The sequence below is a fragment of the Bubalus bubalis genome, chromosome 17 (assembly GCF_019923935.1).
Source record: "Bubalus bubalis isolate 160015118507 breed Murrah chromosome 17, NDDB_SH_1, whole genome shotgun sequence".
In the NCBI taxonomy this organism is placed as follows: domain Eukaryota; kingdom Metazoa; phylum Chordata; class Mammalia; order Artiodactyla; family Bovidae; genus Bubalus; species Bubalus bubalis.
In genome coordinates, this window is record NC_059173.1 from 17,185,058 (window position 1) to 17,212,572 (window position 27,515).

Sequence of the window (27,515 nt, forward strand, 5' to 3'; positions counted from 1 at the left end):
AGGCTCAGGACCTTTGGGATTCTCTCCTTCAGTCTGAGGGTAGAAAGTGATGCATATACCTGAGTATTGTTAGGCTCTGAATTTAACAATGAGAAGAAGTTAGGACAAATCATTTGACTCATTTCAGCTGAAATTTCCATCTTATTGTGATAAAAAGAAACAAAGTGTGATCTAACTTAAAAATGGGTTGTCTAAGAGGAAAAGAAACAATTCTAGCTTCAGATGAGACTGTTTCTGAAGATAGGAGACAGAGCATCACCAATGACGTCAAAGCCAGAACTGACTGGCATCACCTAGTAGACTCTTCAGTCTTTGGTTTGGTTATTGCAGGAAGCTTTCCTGATATCACCTTGAATATCGACCCCGGCCATCTTGCTCACGATTACCATTTATCTTCCTCAAGATTTATATCTGAGGAAAGTAAAGAATAACAATATATGCAAACCCTGGAGTAAGTCTGCCTGGATCTGATCCGATCTCTCAAGCTCTCAGTTTCCTTCTCTGTAAAATGGGAAGAGTGACTTTATAAGATTCTTGTGAAGATAATGCATATTTAGCACTTAAAACAAGACATGGCACATAATAAGTGTCTAATGGAGAAGGCAATGGCACCCCACTCCAGTACTCTTGCCTGGAGAATCCCAGGGACGGCAGAGCCTGGTGGGCTGCAGTCCATGGGGTCGCTAAGAGTCGGACACGACTGAGCGACTTCACTTTCACTTTTCACTTTCATGCATTGGAGAAGGAAATGGCAACCCACTCCAGTGTTCTTGCCTGGAGAATCCCAGGGACGGGGGAGCCTGGTGGGCTGCTGTCTATGGGTCGCACAGAGTCGGCCACGACTGAAGCGACTTAACAGCAATAGCGAACAGAAGTTATTATTGGGCAGAATGTTTGCTTCGTATTTCCCACCTGTGAGCGGTTTTCCCCATTATTTCTAAATAGAACCCCTTTCTTTCGGAGTTGCTGGTTTCCAAAGCATCTGATCCCTTGTATTCCTGCGTCATCATCAAGATGCTGGGATATTGAAGTCATCTCTTCTATTGCTCTCTAGCGCTCCCTCTCCTGACTGCTTAACTCGCACAGGGAATCAGACCCAAAATAGTGGCTGGAGAAATGTCCTTAGTTCCCTTGGAGACCAACTAAGACTGAGACCCACTGAACACACAGAAACTCCTAAGCCCGAAATAGGAGTGAGGCCAGGCTCTCATAGGCGCCCAGAGGTGAGAAAGAAGCTGGGGGCGGGGCCGTGCTCCGAGGTTCTCGCGAGGCCACACCCCGAAGTGAACGTGCTAGGGGCGGGGCCATACCGAGAGGTGGGTGTGAGGCCGGGGGCGTGACCGCACCCGAGAAGCGCCAAGACCGTTAGGAAGGCAACAGCGGTCTCCACAGGTAGCGCGCCCAGGAGTTCAGGCCGCCAGCGTCGCCTGGGCGCAGCTGAGGAGATGCATGAACCGGCGAATCGCTCGCGGACGCGGTGAACAGGTGTCCTTGCGCGTCCTGTGCCGGCAAGGGGTGGGGAGAGGGGGTGCGGCGGGCCGGGAGAACTGGAAGAGCTGAGGAATGCAGGGAGGAGCTCGCGGGGCTGTGCTGCGCGAGACCTGGAACCGCCGTCGCTGCTGCTGCCGCCGAGCCAAGGGACAAGGAGCTCGGTTCCATCAAGCGTCGCAGCGACAGCAGAGCGCCCCGCAAGGCGTTGCCCGGGCGACCGCGGCAGCCCCACCTAGCAGTAACAGGGCGACTGAAAACCTGGTGGTTCCCCCTCGCAACCTTCCTCCTGCTTCTTGTCTCCTCAGTCTCCCCTTCCTCATCCTTTGTTACCGCCTCCTCCCCAGCAAGCGCCGACCCCCTGAGCCCGGGATCGGCGGAGGGGCGCGGCCGGCCGGCGTGGCGGGGCCCCTCCACCCTGCCGCCCGGCGCCGGCCGGCCAGTCGCACCGCTGAGGGCTCCGCGCGGGCCAAGTCCGCCCGCCTCCTGCCTGGGCCTGGCGGCCGCGCTTCAACACCCGCCAAGCTGAAGAGCGCCTGCTACGCTTGGCTGCTTGCCGCGGCTGAGGTCGCAATCCGTAGTGCTGTCGCCGCCCTCAACTTCCCGGGGGCCCGGCGGAGCTGGAACTGGCGCTAGAGGAGGAACTGGAGCTGCTGGCGGACGGGGAACGGGCTTCCGAACCCGGGGAGCATCCCCAGGACAAGCCCAGGGAGGGTCGGACTGCAGCCACCGCGCCCGCCCAGAATCCGGCAGAAGGATCTGGTGTTAGCGACCCGAGGGGGCAGGGCATTGCTGAAGAGGAACCAGGACAAGAGTCGGCAGGATGAGCAGATGCACAAGGAACTGACAGATAAGCTGGAGGTGAGAACGTCCCTCCGGCGATGAGTCAGACCGAGTGGTGACTCCTGGGGAGGCACCTGCCCGCTGAGTAGCTTTGGGAGCCACTCACTCCACTATCCGCACCCCCCAACACACCCCGCCCCTCCCCGCCCCCCCTGCTTCCCTCCTCATCCTACTGTTACCAAACCTCAAGTGCACGTGCCCCAGGCACAGTGAGGACAATCAATAATAAAACATAGAGTTTGAAACAGAGAAAGGTTTATTACAGGTTCATACAAGGAGAGGGTGGCTCATACCCTAAAAACCCCAAGGTTACTGAAAGCTTTCAGCAAGCCCCTTCAAAAGCCAAAGGTGAGGGTGGGCTGTGGTTAGTTGTTGCAGACTTCTTGGTGTCAGAGCCTTTGTTCTTCAGGTCAGGTCATGGTCAGGTAGCGATGTTCCTGTAAATCTCTACCAGATGAATGTTATTCTCTGTCCTGACAAGAAAGAGCAAGGTCCCAAGGCACAACTTGCACCCTCCAGGTCCAGTCCTGGCTAAGAGGAGGCAGATCTCAGGTGGCAGCTCCCTCAGGGCCAGGTTCCCACACCCCGCCCAGCTGTCATCCCTGAGGGAGCCAGGCACCCAATCCAACTGGCCCTCAGTCTCCTCAGGCCACCCAAATAGGGGAGACCAGGTCTGACAGACCGTGACCCACATAGTCGGCCACTGCTAGTAGGTCGCAGAGACAGGGATGGGGGAGAGGTTCACCACTGCCTCAAGGCCTGGGCTAGTGGAGGCCCTTAGTCAGGGCTCTGGAGCAGGACATAGTCCCCGGTCTGTTTCCTGGGCCCTCCAGCTCACCTGCTGGCCTAAGGCTGAGTGAGCTTGAGGGCCTCCAGGAGAAGGCCTGAGGGCCTCTTACTTCACTGTCTACCTGATGATCTTCACACCACTAACCCTTAGCTGAATCACTTACCTAATGGTCCCTCACTGACTGTTACTTGTGGGCAGGGTCCACTGTGGCACTGACCAGTAGCTGAGCAGGACAACTAGGGTTTCTCATTGACAGTTTGTGGCTTATGGGCAGAGCCCACTGAGGAACCGGACCAATGGCTGAGCAAGACCTGTTGCCTAGTAACAGGGTGTGGAGTAATGAGGCCCAGCAGTGGCTGCCTGCTAAGTGATGTGCCCATCCTGCTGTGTTACACTACCTCACAGAAAACTGCCTGGAAGGGGGGTGGAATGGACCGTTTGGGATCATCAGAGAAGGGCATTCATTGAGCCCACTTGACTTTCCCTCACTGCTCACAAAAAATGGGTCCATGCAGGATTTCAAACACTGTGGGCCATTCTAGATATGTACTGTTCAAAGCATCTAAAATAGAGCATACCTGTGGCTAAGCAACCCACTCCAGTATTCTTGCCTGGGCAGTCTCACAGACAGAAGAGCCTGGCAGGCTATAGTCCATGAAGTCACAAGGGTTGGACATGACTTAGTGACTAAACCACCCCCACCACCATGGCTACTTTATATAGCACTGAAGTGATATTTGCACACAGAGTAATTAAAAAGCAGCAAAGCATTTAAAATATGTTCCAGGTTTTCAGAGAAGTAGTGAATCACTAATCAGGGTGTTATCCTAAAGCTTTTCAGCTGTGTTAAGGCCTCCAGGTAGCCATGTTTTAACTTCCCACATGGAAGGAAACAACTGCCTTAAGGGAGCTTCATATACCTTCAAGTACTCAAGAATTAGGAAATATGGTTCCATTGCAGAAATAAGGTACACCTGTGCTCATCATGTGACCATTGGATAAGTATTTAATTTGGACTGCAGTATATTTCGGAGAAGGCAATGGCACCCCACTCCAGTACTCTTGTCTATGGGGTCGCACAGAGTCGGATACGACTGAAGCGACTTAGCAGTAGCAGCAGTATTTTTATATGTATTTAAACAGTACTTTTCTGTTTGTGTTCTCAGTCTCACACATGCAATTGGATGGCCAAATGTAACCTATGCTGCTACTGCTGCTGCTAAGTCGCTTCAGTCGTGTCCGACTCTGTGCGACCCCATAGACAGCAGCCCACCAGGCTCCCCCGTCCCTGGGATTCTCCAGGATATTGTTACCCAATTTGGTTGCAGCTTTCTTTTTACTCTTACTTACAAGAGAATAGTATGGTCCTGAATAAGGTCTGAAATTGACCCTAGTCTGGTCCCATATTACTGCTGCTGGTTGAACAGTCAGAATACAGATTCAGAAACTTTTCTGTAGTAAGAAGTGTGTTTGTAGTCCAATGACATATCAAATCAGAGAGGAAAAAAAGGAAACCGGTGAGTGCCCTGCAGTTCAGTTAACTGCCTAGTTGTAGTTAACTAGCTAAGCCAGTTGATGAACTCCTGAGATACCAGGGTCCAGCTGCAGTTGGATCCAGGGATTCCCTCTGGAGGACGGCGTTGACGAATAGGATAGCAAAGTGGAGAGAATCAGAGGCTCATTATAATTGGTTTACACGGAAAATTAATAAAACCCGTGACACCAGGTTTGCTCTGACCACGGAGGCCGCAGACGCCCTCTCAAATAGCGGAAAGTGCCCCACCTTAGGCACCTTCTGGAGTGGGTCTTAGAAGCCCAGGCAAGTAAGTGGTCTCAGAGGACCCCCGCACTCCAATTATTTTGGCCTGAAAGAAGAACAGAAAAGAAAAGGAGAGAAAAGGAAGCAAGAACGACACGGGGAGACCAAGCCTGTTGAGCAAGGTCCGTAGCTTTATTTTCAAAAGGAGCTTTTATACCCTAAGTTGTGCATAGAAAGTAATAGGGGGTGCAAAGTCATGCAAGGTCAGCAGTCCTTGACCCTTATTGAAACCAGGCTTTTTTCCTGCAAACTTATCAGATACAAAGGCTTTAGGTGATTTACATCATCTTCTGGTCAGGAGACCTGCTAACATTTTTCTTCTGGTCAGGAGACCTGCTAACATTTTTCTTCTGATAAGGGTTGCTGCTGCTGCTGCTAAGTCGCCTCAGTCGTGTCCAACTCTGTGTGACCCCATAGAGGGCAGCCCACTAGGCTCCTCTGTCCCTGGGATTCTCCAGGCAAGAATACTGGAGTGGGTTGCCATTTCCTTCTCCAATGCATGAAAGTGAAAAGTGAAAGTGAAGTCGCTCAGTCGTGCCCGACTCTTAGCGACCCCATGGACTGGAGCCTACCAGGCTCCTCCATCCATGGGATTTTCCAGGCAAGAGTACTGGAGTGGGGTGCCATTGCCTTAGTCAACCAGAAAAACTTATTTTCTCCAGAGGTGATTTTTCTTAAAGTTTGGTGCTACTCCCTGAAAGCACTAGACAGACTTGCATTCCTATAGGGCAAAGGTGCAGTGGGGATAATCAAGGGAAGAATTTATTAGCTCAAGGGTCTAGGGTTATTATTAACATTAAGGCTTCTACTTATATTTCTATATACCAACTATATTAATCAATACACTCCCAGGGACACAGTGGGTAAGGGATATGGAAACTTGGCAGCAGGCATTAGCTCAACAAAGAAATCCTCTATTAGTTCTATTTTAACAATTTCTAACTCCCCAACAAGCTCTGCATTGTTAGAATATCTTAGGCCTCCCATGTCTCTCATGGTTGGGAGGCTGCAAACAATCACATGCGTAGCTGTAAGAGTCTGGAAACCTGTCAGGCAGGTTAGAAAGCTTTCTGAGGGATTTGAATTGGAACACACCTTATACCCTGGAGATTTATTAACTAGAACTCTAAGTTGACTTTCTTACAGAGAAAAGTGGTCGGGGATAGCCCCCCGTGACTTTCAGAGGAGTTGGTGAAAGTAAAACAGACAGATTCTGGTTTTGGGGTAGACGCTCAGGCAGGTCCAGGTGGGAATGGCCCTCGAGCTCTGACTCGCCTTGCCCATCAGAGCTCTCCCGCATGACCTCGTCATGGGTGGGGACTCCCGTACTGGCTCCCAGCACTGAGATACCACTCTGAAAAGTGATTTGTGAAACCTATAGGTAGACTGCCAAAAAACAACTCCGTGAATTGAATTTTTTAATTTTCACTTGAAGGCAAGCAACAAGAAATAAAAGGGTGTCTTTAAAAAGATTCAAAAATTAAAAAGAGATTTGATTATGATTATATAGAAGTATTACTGCAGAGATGTATGCTTGTGATTTGAAATTCCTTCAGTGAGGGATTTGATTAAAGAAACAGCTAACCTGAAAGAAACATTCTATGAGTTTGATTGGTGATAGATTTCAGGGTAATCCTCTGTGTGCAGTTACACACATTCTGGGTTCCATTTGGAACCTTTGTACATGTCTTCAGCAAAGGAAAATGATTTTCAAATTCTATAATGAGAAAGGTTCTGGCATTTTGTTTGTGAAACCGACCTTCCCTTCTCTGGAAGAAGGGAATATTTTTGTAGTTGTGAAATGGGCAACTTTTCCTATATGGCAGAGTGTTTTGTTTTGACTGACAAGGGAAAAGAAAAAGAAAAAAAGGCTTTGGAATTTTTAGACCCTGATTCTGGGAAAGATTGAAGGCAGGAGAAGAAGGGAACAACAGAGGATGAGATGGTTGGATGGCATCACTGATTCAATGGACATGAGTTTGAGTAAACTCGGGGAGTTGGTGATGGACAGAGAGGCCTGGCATGCTGCAGTCCATGGGGTTGCAAAGAGTCTCACATGACTGAGCAACTGAACTGAACTGAAATTAAATCCTTTTCACCCAGCAATTAGAACAAGAGAAATGTGAAGGAAGATGATTTGAAAACCAAGAAGGGGAGGGCGTGTGTCTGAGCTGGAGAGTGGTGTGAACCAGCTTCAGTTTGAGTTGGAGAGTCAGCAAGCAAGGAAGCAGATTGAGAAGAAACATGGACTGTCCAGGAATTATCAGAACAGAACCAAAGGTTATTGGATCAACTCAGCAGGGTGAGTCACAAGTTAAGAATTTGTGGAATACAATTATAAAAGTTGAAACAGAGCTTTTGTGTAATGTCAATTGTGTATATGGTAAGATTAGTTCAGATTTTTGTTGCCTTTGTACTGATATCAACAAATGAAGTGTTTTTCACCTATAAGAATTCCAGTTTTCAGGTGTCAGGACCAAAGACCCTTGCCTGTCATTAGCCAGATGTGAGACTTTGGCAATCACTTGGGAGTTTTCTCACCATAAAAATGAAAGAGTTTGCTTAATGATTTCTGGTGTTTTTTTTAGCGTTTGTTGTTGTGCTTGTTCTTCAGTTGCTAAGTCGTGTCGGACTCTTTGCAACCCCATGAACTGCACATGCCAGGCTTCCCTGTCCTTCGCTATCTCCTGGAGTTTGCTCAAACTCATGTCCATTGAGTCAGTGATGCCATCCAACCATCTCATCCTCTGTTAGCCCCTTCTCCTCCTGCCCTCAATCTTTCCCAGCATCAGGATCTTTCCCAGTGAGTTGGCTCTTCACATCAGGTAGCCAAAGTACTGGAGTTTCAGTTTCACCATCAATCTTTCCAATGAATATTCAGGGTTGATTTTCTTTAGGATTGACTGGTTTGATCTCCTTGCAGTCCAAGGGGCTTTCAAGAGTCTTCTCCAGCACTACAATTCAAAATCATCAGTCCTTCAGTGCTCAGCCTTCTTTATGGTTCAATTCTCGAATCCATACATGACTACTGGAAAAACCATAGCTTTGATGATATGGACCTTTGCGGGCAAAGTTATGTCTCTGCTATTTAACATGCTGTCTAGGTTTGTCATGGCTTTTCTTGCAAGAAGCAAGTGTCTTTTAATTTCATGGCTACAGTCCCTGTCTGCAGTGATTTTGGAGCCTAAGATCTTAATAAAGTCACTGTTTCCACTTTTTCCCCATCTATTTGCCATAAAGTGATGGGACCAGATGCCATGATATTAGTTTTTTTTTTTCTTTTTAAAAATTTTATTTATTTTTTGATTGAAGGATAATTGCTTTACAGAGTTTTGTTGTTTTCTGTCAAACCTTAACATGGATAAGCCATAGATCTTAGTTTTTTAAATGTTGAGTTTAAGCCAGCTTTTTCACTCTTCTCTTTCACCCTCATCGAGAGGTTCTTTAGTTCCTCTTAACTTTCTGCCATTAAAGTGGTGTCATCTGCGTATCTCTAAAAGTACATGATTCTTTTACCTAGAGAAAATCTTTCACTGATAAAATTCTGTTAATGCTTTTAGCGTAAATGTTAAACAATGCCATCTTTAAAAGGAAAAGCTTGCGGGGAAATTTCTAGAGCAAATGGTTTTCATTGATGTTACATTTGTGACTGTATCAATACATTTCTTCATATTATTTAAACATGAAAGGAGGTATGTATATCTATATTTAAAATTTATTCTTTATTGCCACATTAAGTAAAAGTTCTTTTTTGTAGCCTTTTAAGGTGTTGTCATGTAAGTATTAATTAACCAAAGTCAAGACTGTAAAATCATTGCAGAGAAGGAGTTTGAGGGTTGAGTAGGTAGAAATCTAGTTTAAATACAGAACATACCTTTTATAAATGCAGAAACATTATTCATGCCCCGGTCTCTAAATCTACTTACTTTTGAAAATTAAGAGCTGGATTTATTATTGTACCTCAGCCCTTCATATGTGTTGAAAATGAGTTCAATTACCAGAGGAAAAAAGAACTTCTACTCTGATCTCATCCCTAAGCACAAATGATCTCAGGAGAGCACTGTTCTTGTCTGCATGGTTAGTGTTTGGTGCTTAGGTCTCTGGGAAATGCTTAGCTAGAGCAGCATGTGAAGTTATTTCACTATTTTGTGTCATAGTTGCTTCCTATAGGAACCCTGAGACAGGTCAGAACCGTCGTGCCTTACCAGGAAGTGCGAAGTAAATGCTCCCACTAGAGAAAAGAAGAAGAAGAAGGAGAGGTATAGAAGGAGAGAGTAGAACCAGGGGGCTGGGGGAGATGAGGGGCAGTGGAGAGACAGGAGAGAGGTGGGAAAAACTTGAAAAATAGCTAGTTGCAGGAGGTATTGAATGTATGTGAAAGTGAGAATTCAGTTGGTAGGTGGAGCTAAAACTAAAGATCTGGCCTACTGGTTTCTTTCTCGTCTGGGGAATCAAATCACCATTTGATTGGCTGGAAAGGAGAAGCTGGACAGTTCTTCAAGAAGTCATTACAGGGCCAGCTCAGTAGCCTTTCTGACTCAATTCTAAAACTTTTTTTCAGCAGTTGGGAAGGATATCTTTATCCTTGTAAGACTTTATAGATTTTTAAGTCTTTGTTCACCATTCATGAAAGATTAACCAGATAGGCCTGGCTAGATTGACTTATTTGCTCAAAAACACTTTATTTAATACTTTATTTTTATTATTACAACAGTCTCTTTGTCTTTTAAAAAAACTTTTTAAAGGCTCAGACAGGCTCCTCTGTCCATGGGATTCTCCAGGCAAGAATACTGGAGTGGATAGCCACGCCTTCCTCCAGGGGATCTTCTTGACCGAGGAATCAAACCCTACTCTCCTGTATCTACGATAGGCAGATTCTTTACCACTGAGCCACCAGGGAAGCCCAGTTCTCCCCCATTTAATACCTATTCTAATAAGCGTTTCTTATGGAGACTTATGAAAAGAATACAACTAACCAGAACAATTTAGGAGGAAATTATTTCTTGGGAGCTAAGTTTCTGTTACAAAATGATGTGAGCAGAAGCTGACTCAACTCTGCTTTCTGATCTGGTGAAATATAGGTGACTTAGAGAGATGGAGTCAGAGGAGGCAATGGCATCCCACTTCAGTACCCTTGCCTGGAAAATCCTACGGACGGAGGAGCCTGGTGGGCTGCAGTCCATGAAGTCGCTAAGAGTCGGACACAACTGGGCAACTTCACTTTCACTTTTCACTTTCATGCATTGGAGAAGGAAATGGCAACCCACTCCAGTGTTCTTGCCTGGAGAATCCCAGGGACGGGGGAGCCTGGTGGACGTCTATGGGGTCACACAGAGTCAGACACGACTGAAGCAACTTAGCAGCAGCAACAGCAGCAGAGAGATGGAGTAAGAAAACAAATACTAGTGAGACATAGCAAGAGCATTCTCATCTCTTTACCACTCTGGAATGGAAGTAGTGGTATTTATTCTTTGACACATCAGGAAACTGGGCATCAGAAGTTTAGTGACATTGCCCAAGGCTTTGCACAGGTTACAGGTTAACCACTGATTTCAAGAGTGGTTTTTGTATATTTTCAAGAATGGGTGGTCAGTCAGCAACAAGAACCTCACATTTATTTTCATCTTATTGGCTTATTTTTTAGTTGCTTTTGCTGAATGTTATTGTTTTGGATACTCTTTAACTTCCAAGTCACTGAGTAAAGTGAATCTAGAGGTTTGGAGTCCACTTTGAGCAGTTTGTTATATCAGGGGTGTGCTGGGAAGACAAAGAAGGATTTGTTGAGAGGCTCACTTCAGCTAGAAAAGAAAAGTAGCTTTTGCATATAGGAGCGCCCTTCTGTGAAGACAGCATTTCCAGCTTTTTCCAGATTGGTACTGTTGCTCCTTAGTAGGTTAAATACATTATTTGAACCTGCTCTTAATTATTTAGGGGCTTCCCTGGTGGTTCAGATGGTAAAGCGTCTGCCTGCAATGCTGGAGACCCGGGTTTGATCCCTTGGTCGGGAAGATCCTCTGGAGAAGGAAATGGCAACCCACTCCAGTACTCTTGCCTGGAAAATTGCATGGATGGAGCAGCCTGGTAGGCTACAGTCAATGGGGTCGCAAAGAGTTGGACACAACTGAGCGACTTCACTTTCTTTCTTTAATTATTTGCCCAGAGAGAGCCATGCCTGATTCAGGAGTCCTCAGGTTGGTTCTGTTAGTATCATGTTCTGAGTATCTTTTTCAAAAGAGGCAAGCTTGAGGTTCTAACGTATTAGGTCTAAATTTGGGGGGTTTCAAGGTCCAAAATTCAGATGCGTCACTGTGGAAGTAGATCTTCTTAATGCTGCTAGACTTAATACAATGGCAGTGGGCTTTTTTTTTCTTTACATTGAAATCTGAATTCCAATGGTCCCTGTAGGCAGCTTAGTATATTGCACTGGAGTAACGAAAACAGAATTAAATGAGTTGCCCCTGCCTAGTATGGGGTGAGGCCTCTAATTTTTGTACCTGCCACATGGATTGCAGGTGACAGGTTGGGGTTTACTGGCATAGAAAAAAAAATTGACTGCAAATTACACACTCTTTTGTTATTACGCTGCCTGACCCATAGTTCTGGTCCCTGAATATTGTTGCCTTGAAAAATAAAGTATCTGTAATCAGTGAGTAAACATAATCAGCAGAAAAGCTGGTAATATTTGTTTTGACTCTGATAGCATCTTCTCCATTGCTCTTCATTGGTGTCCAGGACAATGATACAATACTATCATGTATTTTTAGAACTGAAAAATAATTTCTAGTCTAACTGGACCAGACCAGAAAATGTTGGTAAAATGTTTTTCAGAGGTTCTGCAAATCTGATTGTGTTTTTAAATATTTGTTACACTTTGAAGAGCCATTACTAAAAAACATCCCATGTTCTCTTGAGATGAATGCCAGTTTAAACAGGTGAAAGACCACTGGTGCCTCAGGTTGTGCTGCCAGTTTATCTTGCTTTTGTGCCCTCTCTTTTAATTAAATAGTATGATGCTATTGTAACCTGAGCTGTGTAAAATCTGGTGGCGTTTGTAACTTCTTCACTGGGTGAATTTAAAAATTTGTGTTCAGTATTTTAAAATCAGAGCTAAGCTAGACCCACAAATACAAATACCTACTGAATAAAGTTACCACTATCATCCTAGTCCTCCAATTTCAAATTATTTTTAGAAGCCCTAAGATTGAGGGTGGGAGGAGAAGGGGACGACAGAGGATGAGATGGTTGGATGGCATCACTGACTCAATGGACATGAGTTTGGGTAAACCCGGGAGTTGGTGATCAACAGGGAGGCCTGGCGTGCTACAGTTCATGGGGTCACAAAGAGTCAGACACTACTGAGCGACTGAACTGAATTGAACTGAATTATTTTTAATGAGTTTATAAATCTTATATAGTTAAGCTTATAAAATATTTAATGTTAACAAAAGATAACCTTTATCTATATCTGTTTATTGAGACTTCTTGTAAGATTACACATGTAAAAGTATGTGAGTTGGGAAAAAAACCTCACCAGACATAAATTGGAAAGCCATTAGTTTAGATCAGTAGTTCTCAAACTATAGTCTGAGGAGCCATAGGTCTCCAAGAGGTGCCTCAGAATAGTTATAAAGTAGTACAATTCAGTTATTTTTAGCAAATTTATAAAATTGTACCACCATCCCTGTGAACCACTTTTAGAAATTTTCGATACTCCTGCTCTCCCTGCAAAGATTCCCTGGTGACCTTTTGCAGTCAGTTTTTAATCCCCATCCTCAGCCCCAGACAAACATTGATCTGCTTTTGATCTGTATTAATGTCTTTCTTGGATATTTTGTATAAGTAGAATTGGACAACAGATAGTTTTTTTGTGTGTCTGACTTCTTTAGCATAATGTTTGTGAGGTTCACCTACATTGTAGCATATATCAATGGTTCCTTTTTATTGCTGAATGTATCCTGTTGTGTGGATGCAGTGCATTTTGTTTATCATTTCACCAGTTGATGGACATTTGGATTATCTGCTGCTGCTGCTGCTAAGTTGCTTCAGTCGTGTCCGACTCTATGCAACCCCATAGACTGGACTATGCAGCCCACCAGGCTCTGCCATCCCTGGGATTCTCCAGGCAAGAACACTGGAGTGGGTTACCATTTCCTTCTCCAATACATGAAAGTGAAAAGTGAAAGTGAAGTCACTCAGTCGTGTCCAACTCTTAGCGACCCCATGGACTGCAGTGCACCAGGCTACTCCGTCCATGAGATTTTCTAGGCAAGAGTACTAGTTTTCGACTATTATGAATTGTGCTGCTATGAACATGAACTTGATTCATGTACAAGTCTTTGTGTGGACAAGTGTAACTTTTTAAGAAACTGCCAAACTGCTTTTCAAAGGACCATGCATCATTTTGCATTTCCACGAGCAATGTCTGAGAGTTCCAGTTTCAACAAAAAAAGGAACCTTTTTAATATTAAAAAAATATGGTGTATTCTCACATAATAGATGTCATTTTAGTATCTGCAGGATGATTAAAAAAAGAACAAAAATGACAGGGAATTAGTAATATTCCTAGAAGGATTTATATTCTGTAATCACAACAGCATTTAACGACTTGATGCAGTTAGTCTATAGGCTGTACTTTGTGTGCACCCTTACAGCAATTCAGTGGCCCACAAGGATCATGGTTGGAAGCTACTGGTCCAGATGATGTGTTTATGAATAAATATAAGCCATCTTTTAATCATCTTCTATAAAATAGAGACCTACTTCATAAAGTTGTTTAGAAACCAAAGCATTTGGCCCATCCCAGGTGCTCAATTAGTGACAGCTGTTACTACTAGGAATTAGTGTGACTTTAAATAGCAGGAGACCTGGGTTCGATCCCTGGGTTGGGAAGATCCCCTGGAGAAGGGAAAGGCTACCCACACCAGTATTCTGGCCTAGAGAATTCCATGGACTGTATAGTCCATGGGATTGCAAAGAGTCTGACACGACTGAGTGACTTTCACTTTCACTTTTGGAGCCATACAGGTGAGAATTCTAACTTTTCTGAAGCAGGTTAAACTAATAGCAGTCTCTTCTTTATTCAAACTGACTTGGAGTAGAGACTAATTGGATTTTTGGAAACACCTCTTTTCCATACTTCTTGCTGACTTCAAAATGTTGTTTGTATCTATCCATTTCATTTGATTTCATCTTTTTTGAATTGGAAACTCCTCTTCCCCACCCTCAAATTTATCAAAGCCCCTTAGCAAATGTTGTTACTGTATTCTACAGCTGTAATTCTCATCTCTGATATGCACAGGAATCACTTGGGTAATTCTTGCACTGAATACTGATTCCTGGGTCCCAACCCCAGAGATTCTCATTTAACTGCTCTGTGATCTGCACATCAGCATCTTTTTTTAAAAGGCAGGTGATTATAATGTATGGCCAAGGATGAGAATTATTATTCTAATATGAAACAGGATTGGGGATGGTGTTCTTGCCTACTTGAGTATCAACAGTCAGTGTTACAAGTAACTTAATTCCTTCATTGTAAAGACATTAAGCAAAATAGAGTCTCTGGGATACCCTGTTAGAATGACACAAAGCCGCTGGAGGAATCTTTCAGGTAAGCCTTTCTTCCACCTAAGTGGTACAGTCAGTGGTACAGTTGTGTGTAATGAAAACAAAAACTTTAAGCCATGCTGAAGTCAGGGCATGTTTCATTCATCATCACTTCTTCTAGGAGGCACTGTGGCATAGTGTAATGGATTCAGGTTTTGGCACTAGATGAATTTGGGTTTATTTTGGATCTGTAGATTACTATGTTGATTGAGATTCAGAGTTTGCAATTGCACATTTTTCTCATGTGGAAAAAAATAAGGATTATGAAAAACACAACAGGAATCATACTATACACCGTACAGGGTTGTTAGCATTGTAGACTATATATAAAATCCTTAGCAAACTTTCTGGCTTAGTAAATAGCAGTTGTATTGTATATACCATCTCGCCTCATTCTAAAGACTGTCTTTGACTTGTTTGTATCTCCAGTGCCAATCACAGTGCCCTAATGCTCAGAAGGTTATAAAATTTGATGATGATATAGAAAATCTGATTTCTTTTTTTTTAATCAATTACTCATAGGTAAATAATAGAGTTGTGGCATTATAAAATTAAAGCTCAGCAAGTAAGTGTTGCCACACATTATTTAATGGCAGTATCCCTTCATTTTTGTTTAATGAGAATCATGGTCAAAGTCATGTAGTGTCATACAATCCATGGAAAAAATAGTAGCACCTCAGTATTTAGCAAGTGATGCTTTAGTGGCTATAGTAAGTATGATATAAACAAGAGATATGGTTGCAAGGGAAGGAACAATTATAAAAATAGACAAGAACGTAATGTCAGAAAAATCAAGAGTTAAAAAGGTTAGGACAGATACACAAGCCAGAATCAGAACATATTAGACAAATGCAGTTCATCATGTATTTTTTTCCTAGCTCTGACTTCAGAAGGCCTAGAAGCAATGAAATACTAGCAATAATAAGTACCCCTAATGCACAGAGTTTTACTTCCTAAATATCGTTCTTGACTAAAAGGGACCAGGGCTCCTTGGAGAAATTACTAATTCCAAGTTTATAGTAGGAACTTAGGCTGAGTCTGAGACATCATTTTGTGCTAGAAGCAAGAAAGTTTTCAAAACCTAATGGAATAATTATGTGTGTACATCAGTTTAGCAGCAAGATCTTTCTTGACCCACCCTTTCATTTAATGAAAATGAAAACAAAAGTAAGCAAATAAGACCTAATTAAACTTAAAAGCTTTTGCACACCAAAGAAAACCATAAGCAAGACGAAAAGACATAAGGAAACCATAAGCAAGACAACCCTTAAAATGGGAGAAAGTATTTTCAAATGAAGCAGCTGACAAAGGATTCATCTCCAAAATACACAAATAGCTCATATAGCTCAATATAAAAAAAAAAAAAAAAAAACCCAATCAAAAAAAAATAGGCAGAGACATAAATAGACACTTCTCCAAAGAAGACATACAGATGGCCAACAAACACATAAAAAGATGCTCAACATCACTAATTATGAGAGAACTTCAAATCAAAACTACAATGAGGTATCTATCACCTTATGCCCATTGAAATGGCCATTATTTAAAAATCTACAAACAGTAAATGCTGAGAAGGTGTAGAGAAAAGGTAACCCTCTTGCACTTTTTGTGGGAATGTAAATTGATACAGCTACTATGGAGAGAAGTATGAAGCTTCCTTTAAAAACTAAAAATAGAACTACCATATGAGCCAACAATCTTATACTGGGCATATACCCAGAGAAAACCATAATTCCAAAAGACACATGCAACCCAATGTTTATTGCAGCACTACTCACAATAGCCAAAACACGGAAGCAACCTAAATGTCCATCAACAGATGAAAGGATGAAGAAGATGTGGTACATATATACAATGGAGTATTACTCAGCTATAAAAAAGAAGAAAATTGGGTCATTTGTAGAGACGTGAATGGACCTAGAGACTGTCATACAGAGTGAAATAAGTCAGAAAGAGAAAAACAAATACTGTATATTAACACATATAAGTGGAATCTAGAAGAATTGTACAGATGATCTTATTTGCAAAGCCCAAATAAAGAGACACAGGCTGGACACCAATAGGGGAAGGGGAAGGGGTAGGGGTGGGATGAATTGGGAAATTGGGATTGACATATACACACTATTGATACAATGTAAAAATACTATATATAGCATCATTTCATGGAGAAGGCAATGGCACCCCACTCCAGTACTCTTGCCTGGAAAATCCCATGGACGGAGGAGCCTCGTAGGCTGCAGTCCATGGGGTTGCTGAGGGTCGGACACGACTGAGCGACTTCACTTTTCAGTTTCATGCATTGGAGAAGGAAATGGCAACCCACTCCAGCGTTCTTGCCTGGAGAATCCCAGGGACAAGGGAGCCTGGTGGGCTGCCGTCTATGGGGTCACACAGAGTCGGACACGACTGAAGTGACTCAGCAGCAGCAGGATCATTTCAAGCTGGAATCAAGATTGCTGGGAGAAATATCAATAACCTCAGATGTGCAGATGATACCACCCTTGTGGCAGAAAGTGAAGAGGAACTGAAGAGCCTCTTGATGACTGTGAAAGAGGAGAGTGAAAAACTGGCTTAAAACTCAGCATTCAAAAAATTAAGATCATGGCATCCAGTCCCATCACTTCATGGCAAATAGATGTATAAACAATGGAAACAGTGACAGACTTTATTTTCTTGGGCTCTAAAATCACTGCAGATGGTGACTGCAACCGTGAAATTAAAAGATGCTTGCTCCTTGGAAGAAAAGCTGTGACAAGCCTAGACAGTGTATTAAAAAGCAGAGACACTACTTTGCCGACAAAGGTCCATCTAGTTAAAGCTATGGTTTTTCCAGTAGTCATGTATGGATGTGAGAGTTGGACCATAAAGAAGGCTAAGTGCTGAAGAATTGATGCTTTTGAACTGTGGTGTTGGAGAAGACTCTTGAGAGTCCCTTGGACAGCAAGGAGATCAAACCTGTCAATCCTAAAGGAAATCAACCCTGAATATTCATTGGAAGGACTGATGCAGCAGCTCCAATACTTTGGCCACCTGATGCTAAAAGCTGACTCACTGGAAAAAACCCTGACGCTGGGAAAGATTGAAGGCAGGAGGAGAAGGGGATGACAGAGGACAAGATGGTTGAATGTCATCACTAACTAAATGGACATGAGTATGAGCAAGCTCTGGAAGATAGTGAAGAACAGGGAAGCCTGGTGTGCTGCAGTCCAAGGGGTCACAAAGAGTTGGACATGACTGAGCGACTGAACAGCAACAACAACAATAATAAAATAGATAACTAATGAGAACCTACTGTATAGTTCAGCATTGAACCTACCCAGTGCTCTGTGATGAACTAAATGGGAAGGAAATCTAAAGAAGAGGAGATATATGTATACATATAGTTGATTCACTTTGCTTTACAGTAGAAACTAATACAACATTGTAAAGCAACTATACATCAGTAAAATTTTTTTAAATAAAATAAATTTCTCTTTCTGGTAATTCATTATTACTGTACAGAAATTCAACAGATTCCTGTTTATTGATTTCATATCCTTCAACTTAACAGAACTGATTTATTCTAATCATTTTTTGGTGGAGGCTTTAATAATAATATCATGTCATCTGCAAATAGTGACAGCACACCCCCTCCTTCCAGAGGAACCACTATCCAGACTTTTTATGATAATCATTCCTTTCCTTTGCTTTCTAGTGAGTTTTACTTGCTAAGTGTGCATCTGTAAATAATACCATTTTGTTTGCTTGTTTTTGAATTTTGCATCAATGGAATTATACAGTGTGAATTATTTTGTGTCTAGCTTCTTTTCACTTAGCATTTTGTCTTTGTAGTTCATCCATGTTGATACTTATAGCTTAGGTAATTCATTTGCTTTGATGTATTATATTCCATTGTGTGAATATATAACATACCTGAGTCATGTACTGGTACCTTGACTGCTGTGGGGGTAGAAAGTATTACAGGGTAGGGGCCCTTCCATGTGGGCTGGAGACCTTGGGGACGCCCAACTCCAGTCTAGGAGGTTGACCTGGCCTCAACCTGCCTAAGGATCTGGTCCTCAAAAGGTTGTCATGCCTCAACCTGCTCACAGATCCACCAGTCCAGGGGTCCCAGAAGGTTGACATGCCTCGACTTGCCCAGGGATCCAATTCTCGGGAGGCTGACCTGCCTTGACCTGCCTGGGAATTCGATCTCCAGGAGGCTGTCACTCCTCAGCTTGCCTGGGGATCCGCATCCTGACCCAGGGACACCTGGCTCTCAGGTTGCAACAGAATTGAGTAGGATACGTTTCAAAAAGACTCACCACCCATGGAAATTGAAGGAGACCTATTAGTTTTTTTCTTTTCCTCCCTGTCATCACTGTCTTTCATATGGTAAATAACCAATCCACTTCCTGACAGACGTCCTTGAGATGCATCCTTGATAACTGGAAGCTGTTTGATCCTCTAACTCTAAGGAGAAGTTGCTTAAAATTCTTTTGTGCCACTGTGTGGCCATGGTATCCTCTGGGGGACAAGGAACACTAGCCTGAGGATGGGAGTTTAAATTACAATACCATCCTGCAGCTAGACTTATTCTGTAAAAGACAAGGGAAATGGACAGAGATCCCTTATGTCCAAATTTTCTTCTGACTAAAAGATATGAAGGAACTCTGGCCTAAGTATGGGATTGTTGTATGCCCTAAAAGTGAGCCTACTAGACAAATGGTGTTAGGCACAGACAACCAAGAGAAGGTACCTGCCTGTGAAGGCTCACCTCCCATGGCTCCCGAGTTGCCTGGTGCTCCTTCCTTGTATCCAAACCATGCCACCATATCTAGGAGCACCCCCTTCACAAAAGTGAACTCGAGTAAGTCCCTTAGTCGAAACTGGAGGAGTATTTGAACTAACCTGGGTCCATAAGCCCTTCTCCCTCTTAGGACTAAGACAGATCAAACAAGATCTGGGAAGCTATACAGATGACCCAGGCAAATATATAGATACATTCCAACACATTACCTTGGCCTTTGACTTGATGTGGAGGGACATCATGGTCATATTTAGTCAAACTTTATCTGACCCTGAGCATGCTAGGGTCTTAAAGGAAGCCTGAAGGTATGCTATGGGGCTTCACATGTCAAATGATAAATACCCAGTAGGGGAAACTGCAGTCCCCTCCTCAGATCCTAATTGGAATTATAATGACCCTGAGCACATCTGGGAAAGGGAACATTTTCTGATCTGTGTGAAGGCCGGACTGAAAGGAGCCCAGCAAAAAGTAATCAGCTATGCCCAGGTCTCAGCAATAACTCAGGAGCCCAGTGAGAACCCCACTGCCTTTCTGGAAAGGCTAAAAGAGTCCCTCCAGTGATTACTAGAAAGATCCTGCAGAGGAACAGGCCTCCAAATGACTATAAGGCAAGTGGTCTCTTCTTGTCCCACTTGCCAATTAAACGACCCCCAAGGAGCTCGAAGACCTCAGCCTGTCCGATGTGGGACCTACCCAGGAGAGGACTGGCCGATGGACTTCACCCAGATGCCAGTTTCTCAAGGGTAAAAACACCTATTAGTTATGAGAGGTACATTCACAGTATGGATTGGAAGCTTTCCCACCCAGACTGAGAAGGCTGAGGAGGTGGTAAACAAAATGCTCCATGAAATCATTCTGAGATTTGGTCTGCCCAGGTCATTACAAAGTGACAATGGGACATCATTTGCTTCTAAGGTCACCCAAGGGGTCTCTAAAGCATTGGGCATTACTTATTATCTCCATCGTACCTGGAGGCCTCAGTCTTCAGGAAAAGTAGAAAGAGCCAACCAAGTCTTAAAATCAGTGATAAAAAGATAACCCAGGAGACCTCCATGGGATGAAAGGAGGCTTTACCAATAGCTCTCCTCTGCACCCATGTTGCCCCTAGGGAACATGTTGGTCTTAGTCCTTATGAGATGCTATATGGGAGACCTTTTGTTTGTGTCAATGATCCAGAGGGCTCAGACCCTCTGGATCTGAGGGTCTTATACAATGGCCATTGGGCAGTTCCAACAGGATATATGCTTGTGGGTTATCAACCAGGACCCAAAAGATTCTAAAGAGTCACCACTATATGCTCCAGGGACTCAAGTCCTAATTAAAGTCTGGAAAGATGGGTCCCCAAAGGCTCAACTCCAGCCCACATGGAAGGGCCCCTACCCTGTAATACTTTCTACTCCCACAGCAGTCAAGGTACCAGGACATGACTCCTGGATTCACTACTCATGAGTCAAGCCGTGGAAGAAAACAGAAGAGGACACTCAATACACCTGTGAGCCCCTGGGGGATCTCAGATACCTATTCAGAACTACAAATGAGTGCCATTCTAATGAACACCCCCAAAATTAAGTTTCTGGGGATAGAATTTCTCAGGACAGCTCTAAAGAGCCAAAACAGCTTGGCAGAGGTTGTACTCCAAAACAGACAGGAGATAGATCTCCTGATCCCTTGACAAGGAGGGTCTTGAGCCATCTTGAATGAGACATGTTGTTTCTGGGTAAATACCTCCAGCTAAGTTAAAGTCTCACAGTCCTCAAGAAAAACATTCAGACCCTACAGGATCTCAAAGAACAAGCTGGAGAGTTCTCGGGGTGGCATCAAGCTCTCTTTGGGGGATCCTCCTGGTGATGGGAAATTTGGAGTTGGCTAATGCCCCACATCCAAGGGCAGAGAATCCCCAGCAAGACGGGAGATGCTGGAGCAGTGGCTGCATAGTGCTGGAGACTGAGGAGATACCCCATGTCCAAGCGCAAAGGAGAAGCCACAGGTAGATGAGGGCAGACAGACTGAAAACCACAATCACAGAAAACTAACCAATCTGATCACATGGATCACAGCTTTGGTCCTAACTCAATGAAACTATGAGCCATGCCATGTAGGGCCATCCAAGACAGACAGGTCATAGTGTAGAGTTCTGACAAAATGTGGTCCACTGGAGAAGGGAATGGCAAGCCACTTCAGTATTCTTGCCTTGAGAACCCCATGAACACTATGAAAAGGCAAAAAGATAGGACATTGAAAGATGAACTCCCAAGGTCAGCAGGTGCCCAGTTGCTACTGGAGATCAGTGGAAAAATAACTCCAGAAAGAATGAGGAGATGGAGCTAAAGCAAAAAAAACACCCAGTTGTGGATGTGAATGGTGTTGGAAGTAAAGTCTGATGCTGTGAAGAACAATATTGCATAGGAACCTGGAATGTTAGGTCCATGAATCAAGATAAATTGGAAGTGGTCAAACAGGAGATCAGCGAACTAAAATGGACTGGAATAGGTGAATTTAACTCAGATGACCATTATATCTACCACCGTGGGCAAGACTCCCTTAGAAGAAATGGAGTAGCCATCACAGTCAACAAAAGAGTCTGAAATGGAGTACTGGGATGCAGTCTCAAAAATGACAGAATGATCTCTGTGCGTTTTCAAGGCAAACCATTCAACATCACTGTAATCCAAATCTATGCCCTGACCAATAACACTGAAAAAGCTGAAGTTGAACAGTTCTATGAAGACCTACAAAACATTCTAGAACTAACACCCAAAAAAGATGTCCTTTTCATTATAGGGGACTGGAATGCAAAAGTAGGAAGTCAAGAAATACCAGAGTAACAGGCAAATTTGGACTTGGAGTACAGAATGAAGCAAGGCAAAGGCTAACAGAGTTTTGGCAAGAGAATGCACTGGTCATACCAAACACCCTCTTCCAACAACACAAGAGAAGACTCTACACATGGACATCACCAGCTGGTCAACACCAAAATCAGATTGATTATATTCTTTGCAGCCAAAGATGGAGAAGCTCCATACAGTCAACGAAAACAAGACCAGGAGCTGACTGTGGCTCAGACCATGAACTCCTTATTGCCAAATTCAGACTTAAATTGAAGAAAGTAGGGAAAACCACATACCATTCAGGTATGACCTAAATCAAATCCCTTATGATTATACAGTGGAAGTGAGAAATAGATTGAAGGGACTAGATCTGATAGATAGAGTGCCGGATGAACTATGGACGGAGGTTTGTGACATTGTACAGGAGACAGGGATCAAAACCATCCCAAGAAAAAGAAATGCAAAAAGGCCAAATGGTTGTCTGAGGAGGCCTTACAAAGAGCTATGAAAAGAAGAGAAGTGAAAGGCAAAGGGGAATAGGAAAGATACACCCATTTGAATGCAGGTTTCCAAAGAATAGCAAGAAGAGATAAGAAAGACTTCCTGAGCGATCAATGCAAAGAAATAGAGGAAAACAATAGTATGGGAAAAACTAGAGATCTCTTCAAGAAAATCAGAGATACCAAGGGAACATTTCATGCAAAGATGGGCTCAACAAAGGACAGAAATGGCATGAACCTAACAGAAGCAGAAGATATTAAGAAGAGGTGGCAAGAATACACAAAACTATACAAAAAAGATCTTCATGACCCAGATAATCACGATGAGTGTGATCACTCACCTAGAGCCAGACATCCTGGAATGTGAAGTCAAGTGGGCCTTAGGAAGCATCACTACGAACAAAGCTAGTGGAGGTGATGGATTTTCAGTTGAGCTATTTCAAATGCTAAAAGATGATGTTGTGAAAGTCCTGCACTCAATATGCCAGCAAATTTGGAAAACTCAGCAGTGGCCACAGGACTGGAAAAGGTCAGTTTTTATTCCAGTCCCAAAGAAAGGCAATGCCAAAGAATGCTCAAACTACCGCACAATTGCATTCATCTCACACACTAGTAATGCTCAAAATTCTCCAAGTCAGGCTTCAACAGTACGTGAACCATGAACTTCCAGATGGTTAAGCTGGATTTAGAAAAGGCAGAGGAACCAGAGATCTAATTGCCAACATCCACTGGATCATCAAAAAAGTAAGAGAGTTCCAGAAAAACATCTACTTCTGCTTTATTGACCACACCAAAGCCTTTGACTGTGTGGATCACAACAAACTGTGGAAAATTCTGAAAGAGATGGGAATACCAGACCACCTGACCTGCCTCTTGAGAAATCTGTATGCAGGTCAGGAGACAACAGTTAGAACTGGACATGAAACAACAGACTGGTTCCAAATCGGGAAAGGAGTATGTCAAGGCTGTATATTGTCACCCTGCTTATTTAACTTATATGCAGAGTACATCATGAGAAATGCTGGGCTACATGAAGCACAAGCTGGAATCAAGATTGCTGGGAGAAATATCAATAACCTCAGATATGCAGATGACACCACCCTTATAGCAGAAAGTGAAGAAGAATTAAAGAGCCTCTTGATGAAAGTGAAAGAAGAGAGTGAAAAAGTTGGCTTAAAACTCAACATTCAGAAAACTAAGATCATTGACATCTGGTCCCATCACTTCATGGCAAATAGATGGGGAAACAATGCAAACAGTGACAGACTTTATTTTTTGGTCTCTAAAATCACTTCAGATGGTAACTGCAGCCATGAAATTACAAAATGCTTGCTTCTTGGAAGAAAAGTTATGACCAACCTAGACAGCATATTCGGAGAAGGCAATAGCACCCCACTCCAGTACTCTTGCCTGGAAAATCCCATGGACAGAGGAGCCTGGTAGGCTGCAGTCCATGGGGTCGCTAAGAGTCGGACACGACTGAGCGACTTCACTTTCACTTTTCACTTTCATGCATTGGAGAAGGAAATGGCAACCCACTCCAGTGTTTTTGCCTGGAGAATCCCAGGGACAGGGGAGCCTGGTGGGCTGCTGTCTCTGGGGTAGCACAGAGTCAGACACAACTGAAGCGACTTAGCAGCAGCAGCAGCAGACAGCATATTAAAAAGCAGAGACATTACTTTGCCGACAAAGGTCCATCTAGTCAAAGCTATGGTTTTTCCAGTAGTCATGTATGGATGTGAGAGTTGGACCATAAAGAAAGGTGAGCACTGAAGAATTGATGCTTTTAAACTGTGGTGTTGGAGAAGACACTTGAGAGTCTCTTGGACTGCAAGGAGATCCAACCAGTCCATCCTAAAGGAGAGCAGTCCTGAATGTTCATTGGAAAGACTGATGCTGAAGCTGAAACTCCAATACTTTGGCCACCTGATGCAAAGAGCTGACTCATTTGAAAAAACCCTGATGCTGGGAAAGATTGAAGGTGGGAGGAGAAGGGGATGACAGAGGATGAGATGGTTGGATGGTATCACCAACTCAATGGACATGAGCTTGAGTTGGTGATGAACAGGGAGGCATGGCATGCTGTAGTCCATGGGGTCGAAAAGAGCTGGACACAACTGAGCAACTGAACTGAATGCCAGTACTAGTCCCTGTCATCACATATTGATGCTGCTTATGATTGTTCCATATGTTATCAATTGTCTACCCCGTTTTGTCTCTGTCCAGGTCAACAAGCTACAACATGCAGTGACAGTTCAACAAGGATATATGAAGCTATAGTGCACAAGAGAAAATATCACTCACCCTTAGATGGACACTGCTATAAGGACTCTGAGGCCTGAGACTAGCAAGAGGGGGAGGCCCAGTGCCCCTCACTGTCCCAGTTCAGCAGGAAGTAGCCAGAAAGACCTCCACACCCCTATTCCCAAAGAATTGGGCCTCCCATCTCTTGAGGGGGGAATGTTAGGTAGTTAGAATAGGAAAAAGGATTCCAGAATGGCGGTGGCTAAAAGAAAAGGAAGGCAAAAGCCCACGAAACTAGAACAAAGGAAGGTCCAAGGACCGGAGTGGGGACCTCAGGTAAAACAAACAGCACTCCTGGCTAGCCCAATTTACATAGGGCAGGCTCAGGGGAAGAGAAAAAACGCATAAAAAGAGAAGCCAAAATTGGGCTGGGGGCCTCTCTTCGCGTATTTTGGGTCGGCATGCCCTCATGCCTCATGCCTCAAGGATGTATTTTCCTTTACTTTCTAAATAAAACTGAGCTGTAACATGGAGCTGTAACACTAGTCTGTTCAAGGGCTGTAATGCTGGTCTGTCTGTCGCTTCAAATTTTTGCTGTGACGAGACAGACTGAGGAAATTACAAACTCCCCTGACATACCTATTTGTCCGGAAATGGTTGTTTCTAGGTTTTAGTTAACAAATCATGCTGTTATGAACAATCCATTCTGGTAGACATTAACACACACTTCTGTAGGATATACACATAGGGAATTGCCAGGTACATAAAACTGATGGCTTCTCTGATTATTCCTGAAGATAGATTCCCAGCAGTTAAATTAATGGATCAGAAGTTCTAAGCTTGGAAGAGGATTCAGGACCTCTGTGAATTTACTCTGTAATCAGCAAGATAGCCTTTATTCTAGTTTAATTCTTATTTTTTTTAATTTTAATTTACTTTTAATTGGGAGGATAATTGCTTTACAATGTTGTGTTGGTTTCTGCCATACAATGACATGAAGCAGCTGTTAAGTATACATATATCTTCTTGAGTTCCCCCACCCCCACAAGTTTAATTCTTCTACAGTGTAAACTAGCTACACTTGGTTCAGTGTGGGAACAAACTATAGAATCAGTAAGCAATTGCCTTTTTTCCTAAAGTTCATATGGAACTGTATTTCTTTCATGCAGTCTCAGTTCAGTTCAGTTCAGGCGCTCAGTCGTGTCCCATGGACTCTTTGCGACCCCATGAATCGCAGCACGCCAGGCCTCCCTGTCCATCACCAACTCCTGGAGTTCACTCAGACTCACGTCCATTGAGTCAGTGATGCCATCCAGCCATCTCATCCTCTGTCGTCCCCTTCTTCTCTTGCCCCCAATCCCTCCCAGCATCAGAGTCTTTTCCAATGAGTCAACTCTTCGCATCAGGTGGCCAAAGTACTGGAGTTTCAGCTTCAGCATCATTCCCTCCAAAGAAATCCCAGGGCTGATCTCCTTCAGAATGGACTGGTTAGATCTCCTTGCAGTCCAAGGGACTCTCAAGAGTCTTCTCCAACTGCCTTCCAATTCATATGGGTTTGTGTAGTGATTACGGCTGATTGACTGGAAAGCTTAGAACTGTTGAATCTCATTGTATAGAAACATCAATTAACCATGATCAAATTAATAGACATTGATTCAGTGTGCTTTATTTGAGGATTCACTTTCCAGAGCTTAAATTCAGTCAATTGAATGTTTTAATATATGTGCTTCTATGTTGTTTTCACTTTAGCAAATGTGAAATGTGTTTGTTCATTCACCTGTTTTGTGTCCTTCCTTGAATGCAGGGCTGAATCCTAATCAATGCCTAAAATCTTGCCTTGGCTGTGGTGGATATTCAGTAACTGTGTGTTGGAATAGTGTTGGATCAACACATTATTTGGGCTTCCCCAGTGGCTCAGCAGTAGAGAATCTGCCTGCAATGCAGGAAACGTGGGAGATTTGAGTTTGTTTCCTGGGTTGGGATGATCCCCTAGAGGAGGAAATGACAACCCACTCCAGTATTCTTGCCTGGAGAATCCTATGGACAGGGGAGCCTGATGTATTATAGTCCAGTTCAGTTCAGTTCAGTCGCTCAGTCGTGTCTGACTCTTTGCGACCCCATGAACTGTAGCATGCCAGACTTCCCTGTCCATCACCAACTCCCAGAGCTTACTCAAACTCATGTTCATCGAGTCAATGATGCCATCCAACCATCTCATTCTCTGTCATCCCCTTCTCCTCCTGCTGTCAATCTTTCCCAGCATCAGGGTCTTTTCCAATGAGTCAGTTCTTCACATCAGGTGGCCAAAGTATTGGAGTTTCAGCTTCAACATCAGTCCTTCCAATGAATATTCAGGGTTGATTTCCTTTAGGATGGACTGGTTGGATCTCCTTTCAGTCCAAGGGACTCTCAAGAGTCTTCTCCAACACCACAGTTCAAAAGCATCAATCCTTCTGTGTTCAACTTTCTTTATGGTCCAACTCTCACATCCATACATGACTACTGGAAAAACCATAGCTTTGACTAGATGGACCTTTGTTGGCAAAGTAATGTCTCTGCTTTTTAATATGCTAAGTTGGTCATAACTTTTCTTCCAAGGAGCAAGCGTCTT

General features: G+C 43.6%; 1 long non-coding RNA gene across 1 annotated transcript; it reads right to left on the reverse strand.

Moving 5' to 3' along the window:
• Positions 1 to 2,569: 2,569 nt before the first annotated feature.
• Positions 2,570 to 5,303, reverse strand: LOC123329935. The gene is made up of 2 exons (XR_006545559.1): positions 3,285 to 5,303; positions 2,570 to 2,862 (listed from the first exon to the last, which is right to left on the reverse strand). It is a non-coding gene; the product is annotated as an uncharacterized LOC123329935 (long non-coding RNA).
• Positions 5,304 to 27,515: the final 22,212 nt, after the last annotated feature.